This window comes from Scyliorhinus torazame, chromosome 1 (genome assembly GCF_047496885.1).
Source record: "Scyliorhinus torazame isolate Kashiwa2021f chromosome 1, sScyTor2.1, whole genome shotgun sequence".
NCBI classification, from domain to species: Eukaryota; Metazoa; Chordata; class Chondrichthyes; order Carcharhiniformes; family Scyliorhinidae; genus Scyliorhinus; species Scyliorhinus torazame.
Window position 1 is genome coordinate 104540262 of NC_092707.1, and position 19540 is coordinate 104559801.

At 50.1% G+C, this 19540-nt stretch overlaps 1 protein-coding gene and 1 long non-coding RNA gene across 8 annotated transcripts in view; one reads left to right on the forward strand and one right to left on the reverse strand.

The window, feature by feature from the left end:
* Positions 1-686: 686 nt before the first annotated feature.
* On the reverse strand, positions 687-1399 carry LOC140410749 (uncharacterized). The gene is made up of 2 exons (XR_011940723.1): positions 1281-1399; positions 687-1130 (listed from the first exon to the last, which is right to left on the reverse strand). It is a non-coding gene; the product is annotated as an uncharacterized lncRNA (long non-coding RNA).
* klhl22 (kelch-like family member 22) overlaps positions 1034-19540 on the forward strand; it is a 115180-nt gene continuing 96673 nt past the window's right edge. For 6 of the 7 annotated variants that reach the window (XM_072499207.1, XM_072499244.1, XM_072499217.1 and 3 more), the window contains exons 1-2: positions 1034-1147; positions 5364-5791. The gene's annotated coding sequence lies outside the window, so the exon portion shown is untranslated. The remainder of the gene's footprint in view (positions 1148-5363; positions 5792-19540) is intronic. The other variant, XM_072499234.1, reaches the window with a different exon arrangement.

The window sequence follows — 19540 nt, forward strand, 5'->3', positions numbered from 1 at the left end:
GCCCTGTGTGGAGGACAGCGAGAGTGAAGACGTGAACAGATCAGAGTGTTGTGTATTATAATTGTTAGTTCAATCTAATCTTATTTGTTTTACTGGTCAAAGTATTAAAGTGAAAGAACTCACAAGTATATTATTTTATTACTCGCTAAATAATGTCATCATCTGGAAGACTTCGACTATTTATCAACAGAATTCAATACAACTCGGCAAGACAAAAAAGTCATATTTATATTACAATTCAGTAATATAAAAAGGTATTGACAAAGTAGATGTAGAGCAGATGCTCCCTCCTGTGGGGCAATCGAGAGGAAGAGGTCATAATTTTAGGATAAGGGATAACCGTTAAGAGAAATTCCTTCTCTGAAAGGACAAATCTATGGAATTGACTACCCCAGAGTGCAGTGGATGGACGGAGTAAATGAGGAAAAAGACAGATTTTTAATTAGTAATGGGTTGAAAGGTTATGGAGAACAAGCAGGAAAGTGTTGAGGCTGAAAGGAGATCCACTATGATTGGGTTGAATGGTGGGACGGGCCTGAGGGGCTGAATTGCCTAATCCTGCTCCTAGTTTTTCTTGTCAGTGACACTTACATGTCCCATGAAAGAATCAGAAGCAAATGTTCCATAGGAGTGGTCGTGAAAGGTGCTATCGAAATGCAAGTCTTCCTAATTTACAGCAAAATGGATTGATTCATTGGGAAGTTTATTATCCTTTTCACAATTCTCCCCGCCCCACATGATTGGATTGGGCGGCAAACACGAACACTGGGGAAGAGTAAAGATCTCCCGCACAATCCCTCCTTGAACAAATCACAACACGGGATAAACATTTGCGGTGGCGATCAACGCTCGCTGATGCTGCCTGCGGCGAAACGAAGGGAGCCCAATTTGCAATGAAGGAACAAAACACTGCTGACAGGCACATTTACTCGCTCTTGCCGGCTCCACACAATTCTCTGCTGCGAACTTTCTGGACGCGCGCCAACTGCCAGCCCCCGGGCTCGCGTCACCGCCGCCATTTTGTGAGCTGAGAGGCGGAGGGAGGGAGGCAAAATGGCGGCGGGTGGACTCCGTCTCACCTGGTTCGGGCCTTAAGGCTGATCTGAGGGTATCCCCACAACATGAGTTACCTATAATAATGCAAAAGGTAGGTGTCAGTTATTAAGTTCTCACCAATAGCTTCGAAGTCAGTGTTGCCTCCATTTTTTAATAGCTTAAAATGCAATTATTATTTATTTCAGCATCCGTCAGTTTCTCTCTCCCCCCCCCCCCCCCCTTACATATTCTCTGGCATTTTCACTGCATCATTGCTGAACACACTTGAAGCAAATAGATTTGCCAATTCGTCACTGATTTTATTGGTTCGCTTTGAGGCAAATCCGAGCTGAGACCCTCTTAAATATTGAAATCTCAATTCCTCGCCCTTCCTCTTTTTAAACTCCTCCCATTTCTTTAACCCTTTCCATTCCTCTAAACCCTTTATTACAATGGACCCTCCCATTCCTAAACCACTCCGAATCCCAAAATCCCTTACATTTCCAATGCCCTCCCATTCCCTTAAATCTTTCCATTCCCATAACCCACTCATTACCATGGTCTTTCCCATTCCTGAACCTCTGCTACATAGCCCCTGTGAGGCATGGGTTTAGCTTCTGCATATGGCAATGGGAAACCTCCACCATCTCTGGTGTTGTCGATAGACTCTCTGACATGCAAACAAAGATACAAAAACATCATTCAGGAGACCATGGGCCGGGATTCTCCATTCTTAAGTGCTCCCGCGAACAGAGAATTGGGACTGGTCTCTGCTGTGCTTGGAGTGGCACCAAATGCAAGTCTCACTACTTAACCATCAAATTTATGCATGGTGGAGAGGTTGCTGGATTCCATTGGAATTCCAGTATCGGTTCGCTATTTTGAACGGATGGCCCGATCACAAAGTCCGCCAGCAAGCCTTCCTCCCCCATAATGCAAATCCTGACCCTCCCTCCCCCTGCTGACAAGGAAGGGCTTCCTCTTCACCTCCCCCTCCCTGTATGTATTAACACATACAGAGATCACTGCTCTCTGACATGATGGCACCTACACCCTGGCAATGAAACCCACATCTGGCGCGGTGGACCTCAAAGGGGGTCACGCCATATGTCATGTGCTCCTCGGCCACTGCCAGGCTGCAGAGGGAGGATTCCTCCCAAGGGTCTTGGGATTGGGTGGGCTCCGGCTGTAGGTGAGGGGTTGACCCCGGATTCTCACACCGCAGAATGGATGTCCCTTGTCTGGTCTGTCCCTGCCATCCTGGGCATGGTGATCTCAGGCTTAAAAGTCTCCTGAACCTAAACTGTTCTGCCTGACAGCTGAAGAGCAGTCCAGGCAGCCCAGTGAAGAATCAAAACAGGAACACTTTAGTTTCCTAACACTCTGGGCGCGATTCTCCACTCCCACGCCGGTTGGGAGAATCGCCGGGGCCGCCAAAATTTCCGGGGCCGCCGGTCCGACACCCTCCCGCGATTCTCCCAAGCGGCGGGAACGGCCCGGTCGAGTTTCACAGGCCGCAAGCCGGAGAATTGCCGGAGATACCGAAAATGGTGATTCTCCGGCACCCCCGCTATTCTGAGGCACGGATGGGCCGAGCGGCCAGGCCAAAACGGCGGGTTCCCCCCCCCGGCGCCGTCCACACCTGGTCGCTGCAGTCGTGGGCGGTGCGTGAACGCTGAGGGGGCGGCCTGTGGGGGGGCGAGGGGTGATCCTGCACCGGGCTTCACCTGGAATGCGGGGTGGCCCGCGATCGGTGCCCACCGATCGTCGGGCCGTCCTCTCTGAAGGAGGACCTCCTTCCTCCCGCGGCCCCGCAAGATCCGTCCCCCATCTCCTTGCGGGGTGGACTTAGAGAGGACGGCAACCACGCATGCACGGGTTGGCGCCGACCAACCCGCGCATGCGCGGATGACGTCCGTTATGCGGCGCCGGCCACGTCATCTATGTGGCGCCGCTTTTACGCGGGCGACAAGGCCTGGCACGTGTAGATGACGCGGCCCCGATACTGGCCCATTGTCAGGGCCTGAATCGGTCGGGACCGGGGCCGTTCCGCGCCGTCGTGAACCACGACGGCGTTCACGACGGCGCGGCCACTTTGGCGTGGGAGTGGAGAATCCCGCCCTTGATTCTTCATTCACAGTTGCATTTAAAATAGTCACAGTTACAAGTATCAGAGGCTTCCTGGAAAGCCCAAAACACTTGGAAAGGCTTCAATTCCCCTGACACCCTTGCATTTAAAATAGTCACAGTTACAAGTATCAGAGGCTTCCTGGAAAGCCCAAAACACTTGGAAAGGCTTCAATTCCCCTGACACCCTTTGAAATGTAACGGTTCCATTCAAATTCACAGAGAAATACCTTTCATGAGCCTATGATTGACAGTTCAATGGTTCAGACACAGCTGCCTGACGATTTGTATATTTATCTTTCCCTTCATGCTTGAATGCATCTCAAGTATCGTGCTTTGATGCTAACAGCAATGTTTATAAGTGCTCTTGCTAGGATTGACAGCTCCTCATCAGATCAAATGAGCTAAGTGCTTTCTGCTATGAGAAAAGAGAAAGTGAAACCACTTAGCTCCATGTAGTATCCTGGAACTGCCAAAAAAAAATACAAACCAAGATCAATTAGGGTGGAAACATCTGGAACATGTCTATCCAACATCTCCTTGATGATTGAAACTATCCAGGGAAGCATATTGACCATGAATTATTTTTGTTGGTATGTTGTGATTTTCACCATGAACAGGAACTGATCAAGTTCCCTTTTGAAGGCATGCAGTGAATCAGAATTTAGTAGGTTAAAAAGCAGGTGGCACAGTGGTTAGCACAACAACAGGGACCCGGGTTCAATAGGTGACTAGATTTTGCTCAATTTTGCTGTGTCTGCGTGGGTTTCCTTCAGGTGCTCTGGTTTCTTCCCAGAGTTCAAAGATGTGCAGGTTAGGTGGATTGGCCATGCTAAATTGCCTCTTAGTGTCCAAAAATGGTTAGGTTAAGTGGTTATTGGGATAGGGCAGAGGAGTGGGCTTGGATGGAGTACTCTTTCAGAGGGACAGTGCAGATATGATGGGCCGAATGATCTCCTTCTGCACTGTAGGGATTCAATGATTCTAGGTAACCTGTTCCGTAGGTCTGCTATTTTCTGGGAAAAGAAGAGCTACTGAATATTATTGTAATGTCATAAATATCATCCCTTAGCACTGACTCCATCCACTACTGGGTGAAGCCTTGGTGTCACAGTTACAAAATCAGAAAAGAGGGATGATGGAAGCTATTTGTCCGATCTGAATTCATCCATCTGAAAAGATCCTAAACCTCTCCCTGCCCCCCAAAAAGCTTCAGTTGTTTCTTGACAGATTCCAGTCAACCTATTCAGTATGTTGATCAATCTATGTGCGAAAAATAATTTGCTGACAATTTTGTTTTGATAAAGAGCTGAGCTTCAAATCCCTCATCACATGCAGTACCAAGACTTATTTCCACCTTTGCCTTTGCTTCAGCCTCAAAAATGCAGACACATTCCTACTTTCGTCAGCCATAGCCTCAACCTCTCCTGCATTGCATTATCATCTTCTTCTCCTTGGCTTTCTAGAGGTCTCCATTCTTACCTCACTCCAGCTGGTCCAGTAAATTATTGGAACATTGGCCCAGTTGTAATCATGAATGTCAAGCCCTCAGCCCTTCAGCCCCCACCTACCTCCCCCATGCCACTTCCACGTCCCCCATATCTTCCATTCCCCTTGTGCTTTCTTTCTCTGTACCGATGCCCATCCATGCAATGAAGCTGGCACGGGTGGGGGTGCTGTGTTCAGGCTAGTTTCCCACATCGGAACGGGAATCCCAGAATTGGGTCCTACCCACCATTTTTAAAGGCCTCCCAACTTGATCTGACTCCACAAAAATCTGTGCGCAGGTCTCATTTGCTGAATGCAAAATCATCACAGAAGCACTCTGGTTTGATAGGATTATGGATGAGATTAGCACAAAGATTGCATGAATATACGTTTTCTACTACCAGACCAAATGGAAATTTAGGAGGTAAAAACAGGAAACCTTCCACCAGAGGATGTTCTTTACAGAGTGGTGGAAATGTGGAACTTGTGACCACATGGAGCAGTTAAACGTTGATGTAATTAAGGGCAGGCTTTATGCATGAGAGTGAAGGGATGCGAAGGAGTTGGAGTAGAATGGGGAGAGGCAACCAGAGTGGGAGGAGATTTGTGTGGAGTATAAAAACTGACGTAGACCGGTAGCACAAAATAGCATGTTTCTGTGCTGTAAATCTGATTGCACTTCTTTACATGGCTCTTCTGTGTTTTTTCCATAGCTTTGGTAATGACTATTGGAAACAATATCACCACTCTCATTCAGCTTCAGAGACCCGGTTATGTGAATCTTGGATGATGAAAGCAACAGCCTTTGGGAGGTCTTATGACCAGTACACATGCATTAATCATGTCTATATATCTAAATAATATGGGAAACACTGATGTGAGAATACACCATATGTGGAATACGTTATCACAAGGATTCCCTCTTGAATTTTAATATTCCTTCAACTATTTGGGGAAACAAAGCACTTAAAAACAACCGTTTAACAGACACTGTGATGAGCATTTTATACTTGCTGAAATGGTTAATCTGTCTTCAGTGCCACTGGAAATTGTGCTTGAAGGCTTAAAAAAAAAAGTGACTGCTGAAATAAAAATAGGAAGTGCTGGAAATACAAGATCTGTCTGCATCTGAAAAATAGAAGTAAGTTCATGTTTCAGGCGGAGGAGACCCGTTGTCAAATCTTGTGGTTGGTAGGTCTGGTTCTAGTCTGTTGTGCAAAGTGTTGTGGAACTTTCTAAAAGGCTTTAAATTTTAAATTTTAGAAGTGTGGCTCAGGGGTAGCGCTGTTACCTCTGAGTCAGAAAATTGTGGGTTCAAGCTCCACTCCAGGGATCTAATAATCCAACACTCTGGTGAAGTACTGAGAAAGGTGCTGTCTTTTGGATAAGACCATAAAATGTGCTATGTTCATGCAAATTCTTCCTTTTAATACAAGTATATCATAAGGAACCAGATTTATTAACAAAGTCAAACCGTACCAAGATTCTGAAGGAGGTTACTAGGCTAGATGGTGAGCGATTGTTTCTGCTGGTTGGGGAATCTTAAATGTGGGGGCGTGGTCTCAGGATATGGGGCCAAGCATTTAGGACTGGGATGAGAAATTACTATATTCAAAAGAGTGTGACTCCTTGGATTTCTGTAGCCCAGAGGGTTGTGGATGTTCCATCGTTGAATATATTTAAGGCTGGGATAGACAGATTTCTGGTCTCAGGGAATCAAGTAATATGGGGAGTGGGCAGAAAATGAGTTGAAGCCCAAGATTAGCCATTTGTATTGAATGGGGCAGTAGTCTTGATGGGCCCTATGGTCTACTGCTCCTACTTATTGTATTACCCGATGAACAACAACGTTGTTGGCGCTTGTGCCCTCAACTATCCAAGCCCCATGCTCTCGAATTTCCTCCTTGATCCCTCAGGCTCTCCAACTCCCTCTTTTCCTGAGGCAGCATGGTGGCACAGTGGTTAGCATTGCTGCCTACGGCTCTGAGGACCTGGGTTCGAATCCTGGCCCTGGGTCACTGGAGTTTGCACGTTCTCCCCGTGTCTGCGTGGGTTTCTCTCCCCGTGTCTGCGTGGGTTTCACCCCCTCAACCCAAAGATGTGCAGGATAGGCGGATTGGCCACGCTAAATTGCCCCTTAATTGGAAAAAATAATTGGGTACTCTAAATTTGTTTTAAAAGACCCTGCTTAAACCCAACTCCTTTGCGAAGCTTCAGGTCACCCCACTTAATAGCTGCTGGCTCAATGCACATTTTCTTTTGATTACATCTCTGGAAAGTGCTTTTGGATGTTTTTCTATGTTAAAGGGACTAGATAAATGCAGGCTGTTGTTGTTATTACAACAGTGCACAGTGGCAGTTAGTGACCCAATGAAGTCCCATTCTCTGCCAACTGGGGTTCATAGCTATAATACCAAAGTTTTCACCTTAACATATATAAGCCTGAAAATTACCAGTAGAAAATGAATGCTTATTGCATATTTGCAATATTTCTTTGTCACCTTTGTTGGCTGGCACTTGGTGAGGGTGGAATGGGGAAAGAATTCTTTTGTGTAATGAGTGCTTCCCCAAAATTGCTTAATGTACCAATATTGTCCTGGAGAGAAATGGTCAAGTTGAACTGCAGGAAAATACACCAAGTGTTCAGAACAAAATGTCCTTTGTTCAATTTGGTGCACACTTTGTTATTTGATAATTTTAGACATTTCTTCCTTCCCTTCATGTATTAGACCTCGTTTTCCTGCGTGTAAATATCTGATTGTCAACATACTTATAACTTCCATCTTAGTTGTACTTCTGTTGGGTTGTCCCTTTACATTTAACCTCCACCTGGATTCCTCTGCAGCAGTTTAACTTAAAAGTAAGGTGCTCTGCTCACATTGGTTGAAAAGTATATTGATTAGAATTTTACATTTTGCAAAAAATTACAAAATGAGTACATCGCAGTAAGCAACAAGAGAAACGTTTCAACATACATGAATACTGAAGGAACAAGAGAACAACATTATAACTGGCACGATACAATCATTGGACATAGCTAGATGTCTCAATAAGCCGTAGCAGAGACCAATGGAGAAACAGGATGAAGCCATGAAAGCATATTGGTGCAGACCCTCCCACGACGCATCTGCTCGCAATTACCAAGAGAGTTCACGATAGGTTTTTAGCGCCATGTTCTGGCGCACACCAATATATATCTCCCTCAACTGCAGCAGAACCAAAGGCACCAATGACAGATTACAGCCTCATCTCCTCGGATACCAACCCCGCATGTACCCAATCAGGAACCAATCAGGGATCCTTTATACCCACCCTTACAAACAAAAACAAAGAAAATATGTGAAAACCAAAGTTGCAAAGGGGAGTTATTTATACCACACAACGCAACTAAAGCCCAGTCTCAGGCCCGGTACATAACCAACATCATTCCATACGTTAGTATGGGCCGACAAGCCTCACAGCGTCAGGGAACTGGTTTCAATTACGGCATTGGGTAACTGTGGATTTTGCATATTCTCTCTGTTTCTGTGTGGATTTCTTCTGGGTGCTCCGGTTTCCTCCCATAGTCCAAATATGTGCAGGCTACGTAGATTGGCCATGCTAAATTGCCCCTTAGTGTCCAAAAGGTTAGGTGGGGATGGGGTGGGGGCGTGGGCCTAGGTAGGGTGCTCTTTCGGAGGGTCGGTGCAGACTCGATAGGCTGAATGGCCTGCACTGTAGGGATTCAATGATTAGTACAGAGAGCACTGACAACAACATGCTCGGATAATGATCAAGCCTTCAGGGCCTTCCAAGAAAAACAAAGTTAAATGAGCTAGAACTGCCAGAAGTAAACTACAGGATAAAAAATAAGGACCCAGCCCTGGTTCCACATTCTCCTGGCGGCACGCCGACCACTCAACAATGAGGAAGAGAACAAGCTACTCATTCAACCAAGAAAGCATCACACCTCCCCAGGGGGGGTTACAGGATGTCAACCAAAATACAGGACTTCGTTCAACCCCTCACCCTGGCTCCACTGGGAACCTGTCAGGGCCCAGGCCTTCCCTGACTGCGTCGCCCCCATACTGTCCATCACCTCCAAACTTCTCCAAAGTTTCCTGGTCAATGTCCTCACTCTTCTCCCAGTCAAGTGTCCCTCATAAACTCCATCGTCTCTTCTGGCCTGCTAAAATAGTACTCCCCCCTTCTGGAAAGTCACCCAGAGGCGGGCCGGTACAGTACTCCAAACTTCACCCCCCCCCCCCCCCCCCCTTTTAAAGAGAGTAACCTTGAACCGGTTAAATCCAGCCCTCCTCTTCGCCAGTTCTACTTCCAGGTCCTGGTACACCCGCAGCTCGTTCCCTTCTCAGGTGAATTTCCTAGTTCGCCTCGCCAATCAGAGAATCTTCTCCTTTGTCCAGAAAGCGGTGCAACCGCACCACCATCGCCCTTGGCGGCTCACCAGCCTGCGATTCCTCATCAGCGCCCTGTGCGCTCGGTCGACCCCCAGGGGTCGGTCAATGGCCCCCTCCCCCATCAACCTCTCCAGCATCTTGGCCATGTACACACCGGCCTTCACACCTTCAATGCATTCGGGCATCCCCAGATTTTGTCTTCAGGAATGATTCTCCAGATCCTGCACCTTCTCCTTCAGGCTCTTTTGGGACTCCCGCATCATTCCCACCTCAGCCACCAATGAGACGAACTGCTTGTCGTGCTCCCCTATCACCTCCTCCGCTATCACCTCCTCCGCTTTTTGGATCGTCCAACCCTGGGACTCCAGCCTCTGCTCCACTCTCTTGATCCCTGACTTAATCGGTTCCACCATCTTGGCCAGGTCTTCCAGGGCCTCTTTCCTCTGCTGAAAGAACTTTTAATTTAGAAATTCTATTAGTTGCTCTGTTGACCACTGAGCAGGCAGGGCAGCTTCCTTGCCCTCCGGCATCTTATCCCGTGGTGCACCACGAAGACTCTCCTGCTCCAGCAACTCTTTTCGTCTTTCCCCACTCCAAGTCCATGGATCCATCTACCAGCCACACCAGAGGAGTACAACCGTCCCAGGCACTCCTGCACCTTTTGCACTAAAATACTTTGCCCTTCCGGAGGGGAAAAGACTGAAAAATCCACCTTGAGAGCCACCAAATGTGCGAACGCTCACTCCATGGCCGCCACCGGAAGTCCCCATTGATTTTCATTGTAAACGAGATAAGGGGTGTCAAAATGCCACTCTCCTCCCATAACCACATGGATTATAACACATAATGACAAAAAGGAGTAAAACTGTGTAAAAACCGTGGGCGCATGGCCTCGTTTTGTCCCACTCGGGACGCGATGAGGCCATTAAATCTCGCGAGAGGCCTCCCGTGAGATTTGAGATGCTCGGGATGTCTCGCGAGGTCTAAGGAGATCTCGTTAGATGTCGCAATCTGGATCTCGCCCTCATTGGGTGGATCCAGAATTGCATATTTAAGTAAGCAGTTAGCCTCACTTAAATATAACTGCGCTGGAGTCTCCCAAGGCCCGGAGTCGAACGCCTGCGCCTGGGAGACCCCACCGTGGCATCGTTTAGTACTGATCCACAAAAACATAGACCAGACGTCACGGCACCTGGGGGGGTATCCCAGGCCATCAGAGGCCTCCGGGTGGTCGGGCTCGTGGCAGGATGGTACCCTGGCACTCCTGCTGCCACCTGACACCTGTGCCCCCCTGGCAGTGCCACCCTGGGACTGCATGAGTGGCACTGCCAGGCTGGCAATGCCAAGGTGCCCGGGTGGCAGGTTGCCCAAATCAGGCCGGGGGGGTGCCTTGCCCTTATGAGATGGGGTGAGTGGGACTCCAGGTCCCCCGAACAAGTAAATTGAGGCATCCGGGGCGTTCCTCGCCGAGGCCAGAAAAAAGTCCTGTTGGCGCCGAGAAGCACCCTGCGAATCGCCCCCGAAACGGTACTCTGCTTTTTCCCATAAATCGCGCCCCACATTTCACGTAATCAACTCAATATGGTTTTTGCTAGAACAGGATAACAGACGACATTGATCCTTGTGCTCACATCGTGCGCGCCTTGCAAGAGAAGACAGCAATAAATACTACTATTATGATCATGGGGGAATAACAAGATTATAGAAGAATTGCAGGATAATGACGCCATTTATGTTGCTCGGGAAGGCGGACACCAAGACAGGATCAATGAATACTAGGATCTCCCAAGAATTCCAATGAACGAAGCGCCTTCACTTAGACCGTACTGCTGCTCTGTCGCCCAAGCAACACACAGCCTATGCCTTGGCCAGTGCAATGACTCGAACTGCTTGCCACCTCCTGCCCCTCACAACGAGCATTGAGGATAGGATACAATAGGGCCAGTTGTTGGAGGGCCCAACCAACCCCAGGCCTCGAAGATCGTATACTCTGCTCTGTTGAACCTGATGCACCCATCTTCCAAATCAAGATTACTAAAATATGGCAGCCAATCTTCAAACTCAGTGGGGAATTTACCTCCCACTTCTTGCCTGGCCATCGGAATAAAGCATATGGCATGCTTGCCTTCATAGAATGGGGTATTGAGTATAAAAGCTCGAAAATTATGTTACAATTATACAGTACATTGGTTAGGCCACATTTGGAATACTGTGTCCAATTCTGGTCACCGCACTACCAGAAGGACGTGGAGGCTTTGGAGAGAGTACAGAAAAGGTTTACCAGGATGTTGCCAAGTATGGAGGGTATTAAATATGTGGATAGATTGAATAAACTGGGATTGTTCTCCCAAGAGGCTGAGGGGTGACCTGATAGAAGTGTATAAAATTATTAGGAGTATAGATAAGGTGAACAGTTGGAGGCTTTTTTCCCAGGGCGGAAATGACAATTACAAAGGGGCACAGGTTCAAGGTGAGCGGGGAAAGGTTCAGTGGAGATGTGCGGGGGAAGTTTATTACTCTTGAGTGTGATGGTGGCCTGTAATGCACTGCCAAGTGAGGTGGTTCAAGCAGATAAGTTAGCGACCTTTAAGACTTATCTGGATAGGCACATGAACAGACGGGGTACACAAGGATAGAGGTGGTTGGTCTAGATAGGACATGTGATTGGCGCAGGCATGGAGGGCCGAAGGGCCTGTTCATGTGCTGTATTCTTTGTTCTTTGATAAAAGACACCCCATGCAGCAGGATCTCAATGTCCCAGTGGCAGGCCCTTACCAGGGGAAGTGCTTTTTCAAATGCAAGAACTATGTCATGGGCTTCAACCATTCTCTCAAGAGTATCTCGCAAATCTTCAAAGTGAGGTGCAAAGACCTGCACCAGAGCCGAGTTCCTCATACTCAAAGGTGGCCGTCATCCGGATGCACACAGCGCTGCCGAGGCGCAAGCCCGCTCACCGGCAAGAATGACAATTCACAGCGCCAGAGACCCGAGTTCGATTCTGGCCGCGGGTGACTGTGTGGAGTTCGCACATTCTTCCCGTGTCTGCGTGGGTTTCCTCCGGGTGCTCCAGTTTTCTCCCACAGTCCAAAGATGTGCAGGTACGGTGGATTGGCTATGCTAAATTGCCCCTAGGTGGGACTACGGGTGGGGTATTGGGCCGGTGCAGACCCAATGGGCTGAATGGCCTCTTTCTGCACTGTAAGGATTCTATGATAAGCTGGGCCCACTCCGACCACCACACTGAAAGTAGGATTGTATGCAATTTAGATCGGCTCACGTTGGTACGCTTATCCTGCCAGTGGATTTGCAGGATTTTGCCGAGGCAACGCTGGCGATAGCTCTCCACGGATTTGAGGTGTCTGCTTTACATTGTCCATGTTTCTGATGCATACAAGAAGGCAGGGACCACGGCTACTCTGTAGACCATGAGCTTGGCGCTGAGTTTGAGGTCTCGGTCTTTTGGTGGGGGGCTAGTAGGCAGGCAGTGTAGAACACCCAGCTCTAACTGCCGATATGGCTGGAGAATTGCTGGGTTTGTGGCCGTGCATGGCGGCGTGCCCCCCCCTTTGGCCAGGCTCGCGACCCCCGGACCACCCCCCAATAGTGTCCCCAGCCCCTGCCAAAGTCCTCTGTACCCGCGGATCGGCTCTCCTCCAACTGTGGCGGCCCTGGACTGAGTCCGCAGCCGCCATGCTGAGTTCCCGACAAAAAATAGCATGAGAGACCCATGCCGTCGGGAACTCGGCCGGTCGAGGGGGGAGGGCCTCGGGCAACGTCCTGAGGCCGGCGTGCGGTGTATTCCGAGAGAACACCGCATTGGAGGGGGTGGAGCATCACGAAAGCGGCGCCGCCCCCGATTTCGGCGCCAATGTTGATTCTCCGGCTGATCGCCAAACGTGATTTCGGCATTGCTGACTGGAGAGTCCCGCCCTCTGTTCCTCTGGGAAAAGACTGCACCGGCGCACTGGAGTCGATGAAATGTAGTCACAGTTGTAATATAAGAACGTGGCAACCAATTTCCGCACAGCAAGATTCCACAAACAATAATGTGACAATGACTGGATAATCTGTTTTAGTGATGCTGGTTAATGGATAATATTGGCCAATTATTATGGGCCAGGGTTTAGAGAACACCAAAGTATATCATGGAGTTCACCTGACCCACAATCTTTAATAGATTTTGGTTATGGGGAGCACAAGGGCCCACTTTACAGGTGTGATGCAACAGAGATCTGAAGTATTTTTAAACAAAACAATGTTTATTCTATGAATCCAGTTAACATTTTATAAACACACAGTAAACATCTTATCAACTACCAACAACATCCATAAGTCAAAGACCCTTTTTAACAAAGACAGTAGGTTTGCATTCCTTACAGAAACAGGTATTACTTTGAAAACATCAAGTTATCTGGAGACATTCTTTAGCATGCAGAGAGAGAGACCAAAATATACATCCTTGGTTTGAAGGCAGCTCTCCAAATGAAAACGAAACAGACTCAGAGCCAAAAACAACTTCCAGCTCAAATCGAAAGTAAAAAGCAGAGCCGGAACCCAGCTCCACCCACACACTGACATCACTGCAGCCACTTGAGAAGATAAACATTTCTTAAAGTGACATTCCCATGATACAATGTATCAGGGAGAATTTTCATGGTCTTTTCACAATGGGTTGTGAGCTTTTACATCTACCTGAGCTGGTATGTTGGACCTCGGTTTAAAGTTTAACTGAAAACTGGCATCTTTGGAAATGCAGTACTCCCTCATTACTGCAGTGAAGCGTCAACCTCGGTTCATGGTGGCACAGTGACTAGCACTGCTACCTCACAGCGGAAGGGATCCAAGTTCGGTTGCAGCCTTGGGTGACTGTGTGGAGTTTGCACTTTCTCTCCATATCTGCGTGGGTTTCCTCCAGGTGCTCACACGGTTTCCTCCCACAGTCCAAAGATGTGCAGGTTAGGTGGATTGGCAATGCTAAATTGTCGCTTTGTTGAGGGGATAGGACAGGTTACAGTGATAGAGCAGGGGAGTGGTCCTGGGTAGGATGCTCTTTTTTTAAAAAGATATATTTATTAAAGTTTTTTAACACAATTTTTCTCCCTTACAAACAATAACCCCCCCCCCCCCACCCCCTCGTAACAAAATAAACCGAGAAATCGCGCAGAGCAAGATATATACATGGCAAAATGATATATTTACACAGCTTTGTACACTGGTCCTCACCCGTACGTGCCAGTTTCCCCAACCCTTCATGTTATCTCTTGCTCATCCACCCTCCCAGGCAGTCCCCCCCCCCCCCCCCCAGGACGTCCCCTCCACCCCCAAGGCTGCTGCTGACCGACCTTCCTCTAACGCTCTGCGAGATAGTCTAGGAACGGTTGCCACTGCCTGTAGAACCCCTGCGCAGACCCTCTCAAGGCGAACTTAATCCTCTCCAACTTTATGAACCCAGCCATATCATTTATCCAGGCCTCCAGGCTGGGGGGCTTCGCCTCCTTCCACATTAGCAAGATCCTTCGCCGGGCTACTAGGGACGCAAAGGCCAGAATGCCGGCCTCTTTCGCCTCCTGCACTCCCAGTTCGTCCACTACTCCAAATATTTCTAGTCCCCAGCTTGGCTTGACCCGGACTTTCATCACCTGAGATATTGCTCCCACCACTCCTCTCCAGAACCTCTCCAGTGCCGGGCATGACCAAAACATGTGGACATGGTTCGCTGGGCTCCCTGAGCACCTTCCACATCTGTCCTCCACCCCAAAGAACCTACTCAACCTCGCCCCCGTCAAATGCGCTCTGTGGACCACCTTAAATTGTATCAGGCTGAGCTTGGCACACGAGGAGGAGGAATTAACCCTACCGAGGGCATCAGCCCACAGACCTTCCTCGATCTCCTCTCCCAGCTCCTCCTCCCATTTACCCTTCAACTCTTCTACCAGCGCTTCCCGCTCTTCTTTCAACTCCTGGTGTATTTCCGACACCTTGCCCTCCCCGACCCATACACCCGAGATCACCCTATCTTGAACTTCTTGTGCCGGGAGCAACGGGAATTCCCTCACCTGTCGCCTCACAAAAGCCATCACCTGCATATATCTAAAGGCATTTCCCGGGGTAACTCAAACCTCTCCTCCAGTGCCCCTAGGCTCGCAAACGTCCCGTCGATGAACAGGTCCCCCATTCTTCCAATCCCCGCCCGATGCCACCTCTGGAACCCCCCGTCCATCTTCCCCGGGAAAAACTGGTGGTTACCCCTGATCGGGGACCACACCGATGCTCCCATTGCACCCCGGTGTCGTCTCCACTGGCCCCAGATCCTTAGCGTTGCCGCCACCACCGGGCTCGTGGTATACTTTGTCGGCGAGAGCTCGTTCCTTTACAGGACGCCATCTCCATCCTCTTCCATGCCGCCCCCTTTCCCTCCATAACCCACTTGTGGATCATCGCCACATTTGCTGCCCAGTAGTAGCTCCCCAGGTTTGGCAGCGCCAACCCTCCTCGGTCCTTACTGCGTTCCAGGAACCCTCTCCTTACTCTCGGGGTCTTATTCGCCCACACAAACCCCATAATACTCCTGCCTATAAAAGGCCTTGGTGATCACGATGGGAAGGCACTGAAACACAAACAGAAACCTCGGAAGGACCACCATTTTGACCGACTGCACTCTACCCTCCAGCGAGAGCGGTAACATGTCCCATCTTTTGAAATCCTCCTCCATTTGCTCCACCAACCTCGTCAGATTCAGTTTATGTAGGGTCCCCTAACTCCTGGCTATCTGGATCCCCAGATACCGAAAGCTCCACTCCGCCCTCCTCAGCGGTAGGTCCCCTATCCCTCTTTCTTGGTCCCCCGCCTGTAATACAAAGAGCTCACTCTTCCCTACATTGAGCTTATAGCCCGAAAACTCCCCAAACTCCCTTAGAGTCTGCATGACCTCCACCATCCCCTCCATTGGATCCGCCACGTACAGCAACAGGTCATCCGCATATAGCGACACCTGATGCTCTTCTCCCCCTCGGACCACCCCCCTCCATTTATTAGACTCCCTCAATGACATGGCCAATGGTTCGATCGCCAATGCGAACAACAGGGGGGACAGGGGGCACCCCTGCCTCGTCCCTTGGTACAGTCGAAAGTACTCCGACCTCCGCCGGTTCGTCACTACACTCGCCATCGGGGCTCTGTAAAGGAGCTTAACCCAATTGATAAACCCTACCCCGAACCCAAACCTACGCAGCACCACCCAGAGGTACTCCCACTCTACTCGGTCAAAGGCCTTCTCCGCGTCCATAGCTGCTACTATCTCCGCCTCTCCCTCCTCCGATGGCATCATTATCACGTTTAAGAGCCGCCGCACATTGGTGTTTAGTTGCCTGCCCTTTACAAATCCCGTCTGGTCCTCGTGGATTACCCCCGGGACACCGTGAGGTGATGATGCAGCTGTACAAAACTTTGGTAAGGCCACATTTGGAGTACTGTGTACAGTTCTGGTCGCCTCATTTTTGGATGGGTGTGGAAGCTTTGGAAAAGGTGCAAAGAAGATTTACCAGGATGTTACCTGGAATGGAGAGTAGGTCTTACGAGGAAAGGTTGAGGGTGCTAGGCCTTTTCTCATTAGAACGGAGAAGGATGAGGGGCGACTTGATAGAGGTTTATAAGATGATCAGGGGAATAGATAGAGTAGACAGTCAGAGACTTTTTCCCCGGGTGGAACAAACCATTACAAGGGGACATAAATTTAAGGTGGAAGATATAGGAGGGATATCAGAGGTAGGTTCTTTACCCAGAGAGTAGTGGGGGCATGGAATGCACTGCCTGTGGAAGTAGTTGAGTCGGAAACATTAGGGACCTTCAAGCAGCTATTGGATAGGTACATGGATTACGGTTAAATGATATAGTGTAGATTTATTTGTTCTCAAGGGCAGCACGGTAGCATTGTGGATAGCACAATTGCTTCACAGCTCCGGGGTCCCAGGTTCGATTCCGGCTTGGGTCGCTGGCTGTGCAGAGTCTGCACGTCCTCCCCGTGTCTGCGTGGGTTTCCTCCGGGTGCTCCGGTTTCCTCCCACAATCCAAAGATGTGCGGGTTAGGTGAATTGGCCAATGATAAATTGCCCTTAATGTCCAAATTGCCCTTGGTGTTGGGTGAAGGTGTTGAGTTTGGGTAGGGTGCTCTTTCCAAGAGCCGGTGCAGACTCAAAGGGCCGAATGGCCTCCTTCTGCACTGTAAATTCAATGATAATCTATGATTAATCTAGGACAAAGGTTCGGCACAACATCGTGGGCCGAAGGGCCTGTTCTGTGCTGTATTTTCTATGTTCTATGACACAGTCCTCGATCCTCGTGGCCAGCACTTTTGCCAGCAACTTTGCATCCACATTGAGGAGCGAGATCGGCCTGTACGATCCACAGTGCAGTGGGTCCTTGTCCCGCTTTAGGATCAAAGAAATTGTCGCTTCCGACATTGTCCCCTCCTCTCTTGCCTCATTAAAGGTCCTCACCAGTAGCGGGGCCAACAGGTCTGCGTACTTCCTGTAGAACTCCACAGGGAATCCGTCCGGTCCCGGGGCCTTCCCCGCCTGCATGCTCCCCAAACCCTTGCTCAGCTCCTCCAACCCAATTGGTGCCCCCAAACCAGCCACCTCTTGCTCCTCCACCCTCGGGAATCTCAGCTGATCTAGGAATCGTCTCATCCCCTCTTCCCCCGCTGGGGGCTGGGATCTGTACAGCTCTTCATAAAAGGCCTTGAATACCTCGTTTATTTTTGTCGCACTCCGAACCGTGGCTCCCCTTCCATGTTTGACTCCCCCTATTTCCCTCGCTGCCATCCTCTTACGGAGCTGGTGTGCCAGCATCCGACTAGCCTTTTCGCCATACTCGTAGGTCGCCCCCTGCGCTTTCCTCCACTGTGCCTCCGCCTTCCCTGTGGTCAACAGGTCAAACTCCGCCTGGAGCCGTCGTCCTTCCCCAAGAAATCTTTCCTCCGGGGCCTCTGCGTATCTCCTGTCCACTCTCAAAATCTCCCCCACTAACCTCTCCCTTTCCATACCCTCTGTCTTCTCCCTATGAGCCCTAATGGAAATTAGCTCTCCCCTGATCACCGCCTTCAACGCCTCCCATACCACCCCCACCCGCACCTCCCCGTTGTCGTTGGCCTCCAAGTACCTTTCGATACACCCCCTCACCTTCCCACACATCACCTCGTCCGCCAGCAGTCCCACATCCAGCCGCCACAACGGGCGTTGGTCCCTCTCCTCGCCCAGCTCCAGTTCCACCCAGTGCGGGGCATGGTCCGAAACGGCTATAGCCGAATACTCCGTCCCCTCACCCTCGGGATGAGCGCTCTACCCAGAACAAAGAAATCTATCCGGGAGTAGGCTTTGTGTACATGGGAGAAGAAAGAAAATTCCCTGGCCTGCGGCCTTGCAAACTACCATGGGTCCACTCCCCCCATCTGATCCATAAACCCCCTAAGTACCTTGGCCGCCGCCGGCCTCTTTCCAGTCCTTGATTTGGAGCGGTCCAGTGCTGGATCCAACACTGTATTGAAGTCCCCTCCCATTATCAGGCCTCCTATCTCTGGATCCGGAATGCGCCCCAACATGCGCTTCATGAATCCTGCATCATCCCAGTTCGGGGCGTATACGTTTACCAACACCACCCACGTCCCTTGCAGCCTACCGCTCACCATTACATATCGCCCTCCATTGTCCGCTACAATAGCCTTGGCCTCAAATGACACCCGCTTTCCCACCAATATTGCCACCCCTCTATTCTTCGCGTCCAGTCCCGAGTGGAATACCTGTCCTACCCATCCCTTTCTTAGCCTGACCTGGTCCGCCACCTTCAGGTGTGTATCTTGGAGCATGGCCACGTCCGCCTTCAGTCCCTTTAAGTGCGCGAACACTCGAGCCCTCTTCACCGGCCCATTCAGGCCCCTCACATTCCACGTTATCAGCCGGATTGGAGGGGCTCTCACCCCCCCCACGCCCCGCCGACTTGCCATCTCCTTTTCTGGGCCAGTCCCGTGTCCACGCCTCCCTCACCCTCCAGTCCCCAGAGGGGGGACCCCCCGTCCTGACCACCTCTTCTGTGTCCCATTCCCTTTCGGCCAGTGCAGCAGCAACCCTCTCCCCCCTCTCCCCCCTCCCCTCCCCCCCGCTAGACCCCTGTCTAGCTTTTTTGCTCCCCCATGTCACTCCCGTAAGTCAGCTGACGCCTGCTGACCCCGGCTTCCCCCGCCGTCCCATTGACCTCCCCGCGTGGGAGTCTCCCAATCCATAAGCATTCCTTTCTTCCCTTCCCGCCTTTCCAAAGCCCGCTCCGCCCCCTCTGGTGCAGCTCCTGTCGCGGCCTTGTCTCTCTCCCCCAGCCCATGTAACATTTCCTGCGCGTGATTGACCCCCTATATACAACAACCATCACACATCAAACCCCAAAACATCCCCCCCACCCTCACAAACCCTCAGTTCGAGTCCAACTTTTCGGCTTGTACAAAG